We start from the raw sequence: 8,237 nt of genomic DNA, 5'->3' as shown, positions 1-8,237 counted from the left end.
ACCCTGCAGCGTTTTACTCAAGCTACTGATGTCTGAGGACATAATCAGGGCTTCTATTTGCCGGTGTTTGTTTCATTAATTTTTTACAACTTTTCAGGAGTTACTCTTTTCAAGTTTTAATATTGTTGAAGCTTCTGAGATCTGCTCAAAGCATAATAACTCTACAGGGTGTATGGTTCTTTCGTTTTACAGTTTTAAACCCAATTAAAAGTTCAGAATCTGTTCAATAATCCAGGGTTACCGCTGAGGCATGTGTTTTTCTGCTTCTTAAATTAGAAATGTTTAAAGAATTCATATAAACTGCACCTCTGTATTTGACTCTTAATCAAACGACAGTAGACTTGCCCACTGTGAATTTGTTGACTGTCATATGCTGGGTTGTATATTAATCAATGACATCAAACAGCGACACATATTGTAAAATCTTTTTTCAACATTTCTGAAGCTGGTTTCTCTTTTTAGGGTGCAGTTACACAGCTGGAGAGGAACAGAAGCAAGTTCTTACATTTGCAAGCAAGAAAGCAACACAATCTATATTTCTCCCCAATGTTTTTAACAGGATGACTGACAAGAAAGCCATCCAGAAAGCCAAGCAAGGTCCAATAAACCAGGCAATTAATTAGAAGATCCGAGGGATTCATCAAATCAGCCCAAGGGGGAAAAGGAATGAGGAGAAACATCAAAACAACCTAAACTGACATTATTCAGAAATCTGCCTCTAACTGCAGGAAAGGAGGAACCTACGCCAATATTCCTAATGAAGGAAACAGAATAATAATACTGGCACTGACCAGACTTTAGCAGGGAATTGAGAAGCAGACACTGAGATGCTAACAGTTACAATGAGGAATTCAGAAATGATGGTCATTTCAAATGGAAAAACCTACAGCAATCCACCTAGCTGAGGCTACAACTAATTTCCGTTTGACCGACAATGAAAGATGGTCTCTTGTGCTCCAGTATGTATTTACATTGTTATATTTACAAAAGCAACTTGGGACAGACGCTTAACCTAAAATGGGCTGAATTCCCAGTAAGAACTGACAAAAATCAAGCTAAAAAAAAAAAAGTCCAATATCTTCTTTCCACTTGTGTGATTAATAACAGTCAGCAAACTCTGGTTTATATAAACCAGCTGTTTCCATATACAAAAAAAAATCTCTCCCCACAATACACTGGTTTTTAATTCTTCACTGTACTTGACTTTTTTTTTACTGTTTATTTTATAAACTTTATAAACTTTTTTTTTTTTTTTTTTAATTGCACTGCAATGAAGTGAAATTTATTGGTCCACATAGAACAGTTCAAGTCTGGTTCAGTATGGAGTGTTGTTTTAAATGTTTCAAATAATGATTCATGAAGGATGGGTGGCTGAAATGGCCTTGCCTGCCTAGAACAATATCTTTATCTCTAGGACCAGGTTCAACTACAGTCACGTTACAACAAATGAACTGTGTTCTGGCACAACCACATAGAACCAAAACTGAGTGAGGGGGAAAAGTTTCACTTTCAACAGAAAAGCAGTGGAGAACATATTCAGATTGCTGATTTTACTGACGTGCATTTATTGGCTGCTGTGCCTGGCTGCTTTCCTCTGAAGAAACGGGGAGAAGGCAGGCGGGTGGAAAGGAACCGGAGCAGGCTGTCCGAGCCCCTGGGACCCCAGCAGGGTTAGTCTGCTTCCTCACTGAGCCGTGACCCCCATAACAGAGGCGCAAGACAGCTCGGGTTTGGTGCATACAGTCCCCAGCACTTCAGCTTCAACAAAAGGGAACAGTACGGAACTACTGTAGACTTTAAAAAGGGTTTGAATTAATAACATTCTTGTTTTTACTCATGTATGCCATTATGCATTTTGAAACTTATTATTTTGATATGCTACAGGACATTGTTTTAGGCAGTTAAAGCCTCACCTGCAAGATTCTGTAATTGGGAAATTTGGAGAAGCAATTAAATCTTTTTTTTGTTGTTACCTCCCTGTAACTCATCATCAGTTATGATCGTTATATTCAACTCATTTGACATACGTATTATACTGTAAGCGCAAATCACAGTTTTCCAGGTCAGCTCGGGTAAATTGCTTGCAACTGGGAAAAGAAAACAAAGTCTTTCTACAAAAAAAGAAGATCGCTTTTTGTATTGCAACAACCTGCTTTGGCAAAGGTTTAGAGTGGGGGTCAAAAACCCCAGCATGGAAGGTGGAGAGGCTTCCCGCTGGCACACTGTGTCCTCTGTGACCTGTGACGTCTGCTGGTTTTGTTCCATTACTCTGCATTGAATGGCATGCTTACTGAATGACATTATAACCACTCTGTGTATTATCCAACTTCTCTCATTTTATCACTTCACAAAAAGTGTATAAATAACTGTCGTCTCGCATGTCCTTTACCGCTAAGGAACAGAAGACAATGTGAGCCACTTCTACCCTGCAGGTTACACTTTACCTTAAGATTGTCTTTCACTTGCAGACGGTACCACTCAGTCTTTGGCAGCAGACCCAAATAGATTCAAGGTGTGGATTTTGGAATGCTTTTCTAATTCAGTTTGTAAAATCAGTAAGGATGATGATATATTTTTATTCATCTATCATCGCTTTTTGCCAGGCTTTCTAATGATGCCATCAAAAATCTGAAAATGAGAAAGTGAGGTGAGGAAGCATATTAGCATTGCCCAAAAGGTGAAGGACTGAGCCCACACAGTTTAGATGGTTAGATTTAGTTTTTATCAAGGTGGTTTTATCATGGTAAAGAAACATTAAAATATATTTAAATGAATATTCCCAAGCTGGTTCCTGTGGCTCTGAGAATGGTGTTCAAGATCCAGTTCATTCTGCTACAGTGATGTTTCAAACCTAGGCCAAACCCTCTGTTTTCATAATTGTTAAAATAGGTCTATGCTGGAATTGCTCACTTCTAGCCAACTTCACATACATGCAAGCAGCAGAAACAACCCCAAAACCCTCTGCTTTTAACGGTTATGATTCTTTGGTTATAAAACAACAAATAAAAAGCCAAAATACATATCCTGAAATGGACAGGAAGAGCAGTTTATTTTTTTAGAATTTAGAATTTAATTTCTAGAACTAAATATGGTACCACAAAAAGGAAGGAGTGTTATGTAATTTTCCTGAGAACGGATAAAAAACGGCAGTCATCACTTATTAGTTGTGGCCGTACCCAGCCCACTATTACCCTGGAGTTGCTCACCAACGTTATTTAATGTGGAGCCATGAATAGCTGCTGTACATGTTACTGGAGTCACTGCCTAACATGGCCACCACTTGAGGAAGTGCTCCATCGTCAAGTTAATGTAAAAACAGCAATATTTTCACAGGGGTGTAAATAGTTGACGTATATAACTACCCTTCATAAATCGACCCGGAATAGTTTACACAAAACTATTACAAAATATTAAAATGATAGTTAACACTGCCTGTGTAAAACAGAAGAACTAGCTGATAACATCGATATAGTCAGCTCGCTGTGAAGGACACTTTTTACTGGTCAAAGCCCTGCGAATTGCAGCACAGCAGTTTTCATCGTTGCAGGTGTTGTTAAGAAACAAACGACCTGTACAAAAGATACATGTTGTGTTTAAAACATGCCACCATGGAATCAGATTGAGTCAGATTTCAGAAGCTATGTAAAGTTGGGGCAGATCAGACTGAGTCAGATTTCAGAAGCTATGTAAAGTTGGTTAATATGCTATAACACTCAAAAGAGCAGGGAAGTGTTAGCCCAGGGGACAATTCCAAACCAGGTTCATAATGCTGACCTGGCTAAATCCCTCCCCCTCCCTTCATTGCTCAGGGCATCCCAGAAAACAAGACGTTGCATCTCTCTGGGTCTTTCATGCTTAAATATCTTTAAAATAAATGAAAAGAGTAAACCCTAGGACTGATGAAGCAGTACTGTGTTATACTCCCCACAATGCACTTGTTCTCCACTCTAATCTGTTCTCAGAAGGTTTTGGGTGGTCTCTTGGGAACACCACTGGTGGAGGTTGGCTTCCCAACTGGAAGCACTACGTCCCCCCTGGACCACAATTCAATGAATGCTCCCAGTGCGGTATCCGAGAAGGAATCAGGGTTCATCGGAACCTGGCTTCCAACGGCACCCTCTGAACTAAATAGGAATCTGTTTTTTGTGTTATTACTATTATTCATAATGCGCTATTTTTGCAGTGACTTAAAATCTAAATGTATTATTTTGACATTAAATTAAGCAAAATGAGCATTCATAGACTGCATATTGAGAAATCCAGTTATTCAGTCTGATTTGTTTTAAAACTTGAAATGAATGATTTTTTTTTTTCCAGCTGATAAAATAGCACTTAAGCAATCGTGGCTCAAGTGCATTGAACTAAAAGTAATACAAGAAACTGTGTCCTTCCTAGAAGAACGTTCCTAACACATCGGCAAGGGGCACGAACATGGGTGAAAACAAACTGCTCCTAAACATTACAACCAAGTCACAAATCTGCTCCATTTTATGAGGTACAGTACAAAGCTTTAAGAAAGTATTCTAACCCCCTGCGCTTCATAAAGCCTGGCCTGTTATCCCAAGGGTGCAGCTGCCAGCAGGCAGACAGAAATATGACTAATATCCTACAATCCAAGAGTGAAATCACCACCATGTGACTCACATTGAGACACACACACACGCAGGAAGTGCTTAATCTGGAGTGTTATAAGATTGCACCGAAAGGTAGAGCTGGAGTAGAAACCCCACAAATCCACTTTAACACCTACATTTTTCAAGGTGATTAGACCTGTTTGTACTGTAAAATGCAATCCGTCAAGCTTCTTTTTGCTTTGCTGGCATTCTGAATGCCACCCATTTCAAATTGAGACTTTTGACCTGGGGCTCAAGCTGAACTGCAGGTGGGTGCTCACAGACCAGTGTCTGACAGGCATGCAGGCAGACAACATATCTAGATAATTAGGTCAATTAGTTTGCTTGAATAGCAATGTAAAGAAGCCAAGCTTGGAGCAATTTGCTTTAACTTGTTGACCGCACAGCTGTCCACTGATCCCAACAGAACACACAAACACGTAAACGCTTGGTATATATTTAAGTGGACACAATTTCTATTCTATAAAATGCCCCAATAGGTTCATAGCATGTAAACAAAGATGTTACAAATCAATTATTTAATTAAAGCTCTCTTGTGACAAGTGTTTTGAAACTAGACAGCACTAGCACGTGTGTGTTTGTGTAGCGATAAAGAATCCTTTAGAAAATGCCACTATTTCGCTTCCCTCGGATTTGCAGTAGCATGCACCCCGTAACCAAAACGGCAAGATTTGTTAGCTATACAACTAGCTCGGCAGTGACCTAATTCAGCAAATATTCATTTTATAGCAGAAGTAGTAGTGGAGCCGAGGAGCTACATAGCTGCTGTTCCAGGACTGAAGAGACCGAAGTGGTGCACAGAGCTCAGTGTGTGGGGGGGTGTATATGTCTAACAACATTGGACAGACATGGTTCAAAACAGCTTTTTTTACATTTATTTTGATTAAAAAACTGTTCAGCTTGCGCTACATTATATAATATTTTCCCCCATACTGACAGTGGGTGCTATACAAAACCAAATAGAAGACACATTAAGCTGCATTAGAAAAAACACATTAGAATTTTTCCACTAAGTTTTCCAGAAGTTTGGTTGCCTGAAATGATAAATAAAAAGCACCATTACCGTCCCAAGCTTTTGTGACTTGGTTTAGGATCGGAATAGATGCTGGCAACAGACTGCAGGTAACAAATCCACCCCATTGGGGATCTCTGCAGCCTTGATCTTGCTGCTGGCAAAAATGAGTCACTCCAGAGTTTCACTGGAGCTTTTAAATTTCTTTTCTCTGATTCTTCTATTTTCTGTTAATCCCACATCCCGACGTGGCCAGTTCCATGCAGCTTGATCCTGGCTGAGCGCAGGACTCTCCGGGTTATCATCATGAGTTACTGCTGCTGTCAGTTCACCAAGCCTTCAACGTGCAGTTGTGTCTAACTGCAAGGTCAGGGCCTGTCCAGTGGACACATAATACCCACAGGTATTATATTACTACCACTGCACAACGTGCGATTCAAGAGCCTAAAATAACCACTCTGTAGTAAGGTTATAGTACCAAAGATAATACAAAGTTGTAATGTATTTCTTGCATAGAGGATTGTGTCTATAAACATATATAATCCAAAATAAAATTATTAGAGTCCATGTCTGTTGTCTGATAATTAACTTTATTTGTCTAATTCTTTTAAAGCTAAAAAGCCTTCCTTTCTTGAGCCAGGGAGCACAATGGGGTTTGTGCAAAAATAAGAAACTTCTTTCACAAGCTTAATACATATATAAATATATGTATTTATTAAAATATTTAACAAGGGAAAAAAATCCCTTGAGATGTAATATATTTTTTACAAAGGTCCCGGGGATCCTAAATGTAAAATAGTGTCGGGAAATGTTTTTCAAAAGGCAATGTTGAATACATTAATATTCACAGTTTGTGCTGTGCCATTTTTACATTTTTATGTGTACTGAATTTATGTATATTTTCCATTATAATATATTTTTATATTTGAATCGAGTGTCCCTTTAAGGCTACATACAGTACAAGCTATACTACACAGGGATGTGAGATTAGAGTAAGAGCTGTCCTAAATGCTAATAAAAGGAAACTATATTAAGTACATCGATGAAGCACCCGAGGTATTCCAGAGCAATTAAATAAATAAGCAACAAGCAAAATGGATGTTTTAATTTGACCACAATTCATTCATCTCCCAGGGTCATTAATAAAACTGGATGGATTGTTAATTAATTAAACTGTAGTCATTTATGAGCACAATTGATGTCTGCGTAATAAAGTGCCTATTACAGTGTTGTAGGGCCAGCACGTGCATGTTTTCTATGCATAGGAGTGCAAACCAGACACACAATGTGTTCCAGTCAAGCGTCTCTGTGCGTTACTTGAATCATTTAATGTCAGAATGTTTGTCAAATACAATAAAGTTATATATGAACTTCCCTTGTTCGGTATCTTTTTGAAGTAATCAGGTGGCAGGCATTAGAGCAATCAGACCCTGATAAATCTGCTCTGAACTGATCACACTTATGAATAAATCACACTCGAATCTAAGTTTACTTGGAAGAGTTGTTCCTGCAGCAATAAGGGAGGTACAGTTTACTGCATGACAAACTCCGAGCTCCTGATCATTTAAATAAAATACTTAGTTAAAGGCAGTTCTGAAACCCAGCACTGGGTGCAGGGCTACTGCGAGTTCCAAGCCTTGCAAATCTGACCTGAACATTAAAAGAGATTTTTTTTTTATTATTATGATTATCTATTGTCAGTTTATGCAGAAACCAAAACAATTTCAACATCTGGTATTGTCCTGGTAGATTCTGACAAGTGTATTTGTACAGCTTTTCCTCACTTTGTATGAGTATCTTCTCACCCTGTGCCTGGCAGTTGAAATACATACTGTAAGCCAGTGGAATTATCTTGCAGTCCAGACTCCAGCACTACCTTGGCTCTGGTGTCAAGACATAAAAAAGTGGATCCCACTGAAAAGTGTCATCAGTAATAGCGAGACAGTAATAGTTCCCATGCAATGGATCGTGCCAAACACTCAGGCCTAGCAGATGTGACTTGGCTTCTTTATAGTGCTTGCTGCCAAGGCAGCAGAAGTCAGATCCCAACTCCTTCAGCTGAGCAAGACTAGTAAATACCCCATCTGTATACTGGGACTAGAGACAGGGATATGGGGAATCTGTGAGTGTAAACACTGCGGCCTCACTGACGTGGGAGACATTCAGGACAATAATATTCAAATAGTCTGTCAGCCTTTCTTGTAATGGAAGACTTCACACAACTGGAGGCCTCGTTCCGATGGCCGAAATATGTTAACCAGGTATGCCATGGAGAAGTATGTAGTTAAATACAAATTGAATGTAGTTTTCTAGAAGTTAACGACCACTGAATGATTTTATATTGTGTTCCACAAGGTCCCTCATTTACAACAAAGGACAAGAAATGTATTTCTTACTTTTTTTTATTTTATTTTTTTTAACATTTTTCAAACATAACTTCCAAACACTAATAATATAACTTACATGGAAGTACATTAAGTAGACAAGTGTTTTGTCTAGTGCCTTCATCTTACTGATGAAGTCAAGTACACAGACACTGATGGAAGCACTACCCAATAATGTCTGTGAGCTTGACTTAGTTTCTTTTTACC

The 8,237-nt window shown here is 38.8% G+C and overlaps 1 protein-coding gene across 4 annotated transcripts in view; it reads right to left on the bottom strand.

Annotated features, from left to right (window-relative positions):
* The window catches only part of LOC117424207 (piezo-type mechanosensitive ion channel component 1-like), a 59,354-nt gene that overhangs the window by 38,944 nt on the left and 12,173 nt on the right, over window positions 1-8,237 (bottom strand). The window lies entirely within an intron of this gene.

This window comes from Acipenser ruthenus, chromosome 19 (assembly GCF_902713425.1).
Source record: "Acipenser ruthenus chromosome 19, fAciRut3.2 maternal haplotype, whole genome shotgun sequence".
Lineage (NCBI taxonomy): Eukaryota > Metazoa > Chordata > Actinopteri > Acipenseriformes > Acipenseridae > Acipenser > Acipenser ruthenus.
The sequence above is the reverse complement of the archived record's forward strand: the minus strand, read 5'-3'. Positions and strand labels throughout refer to the sequence as shown.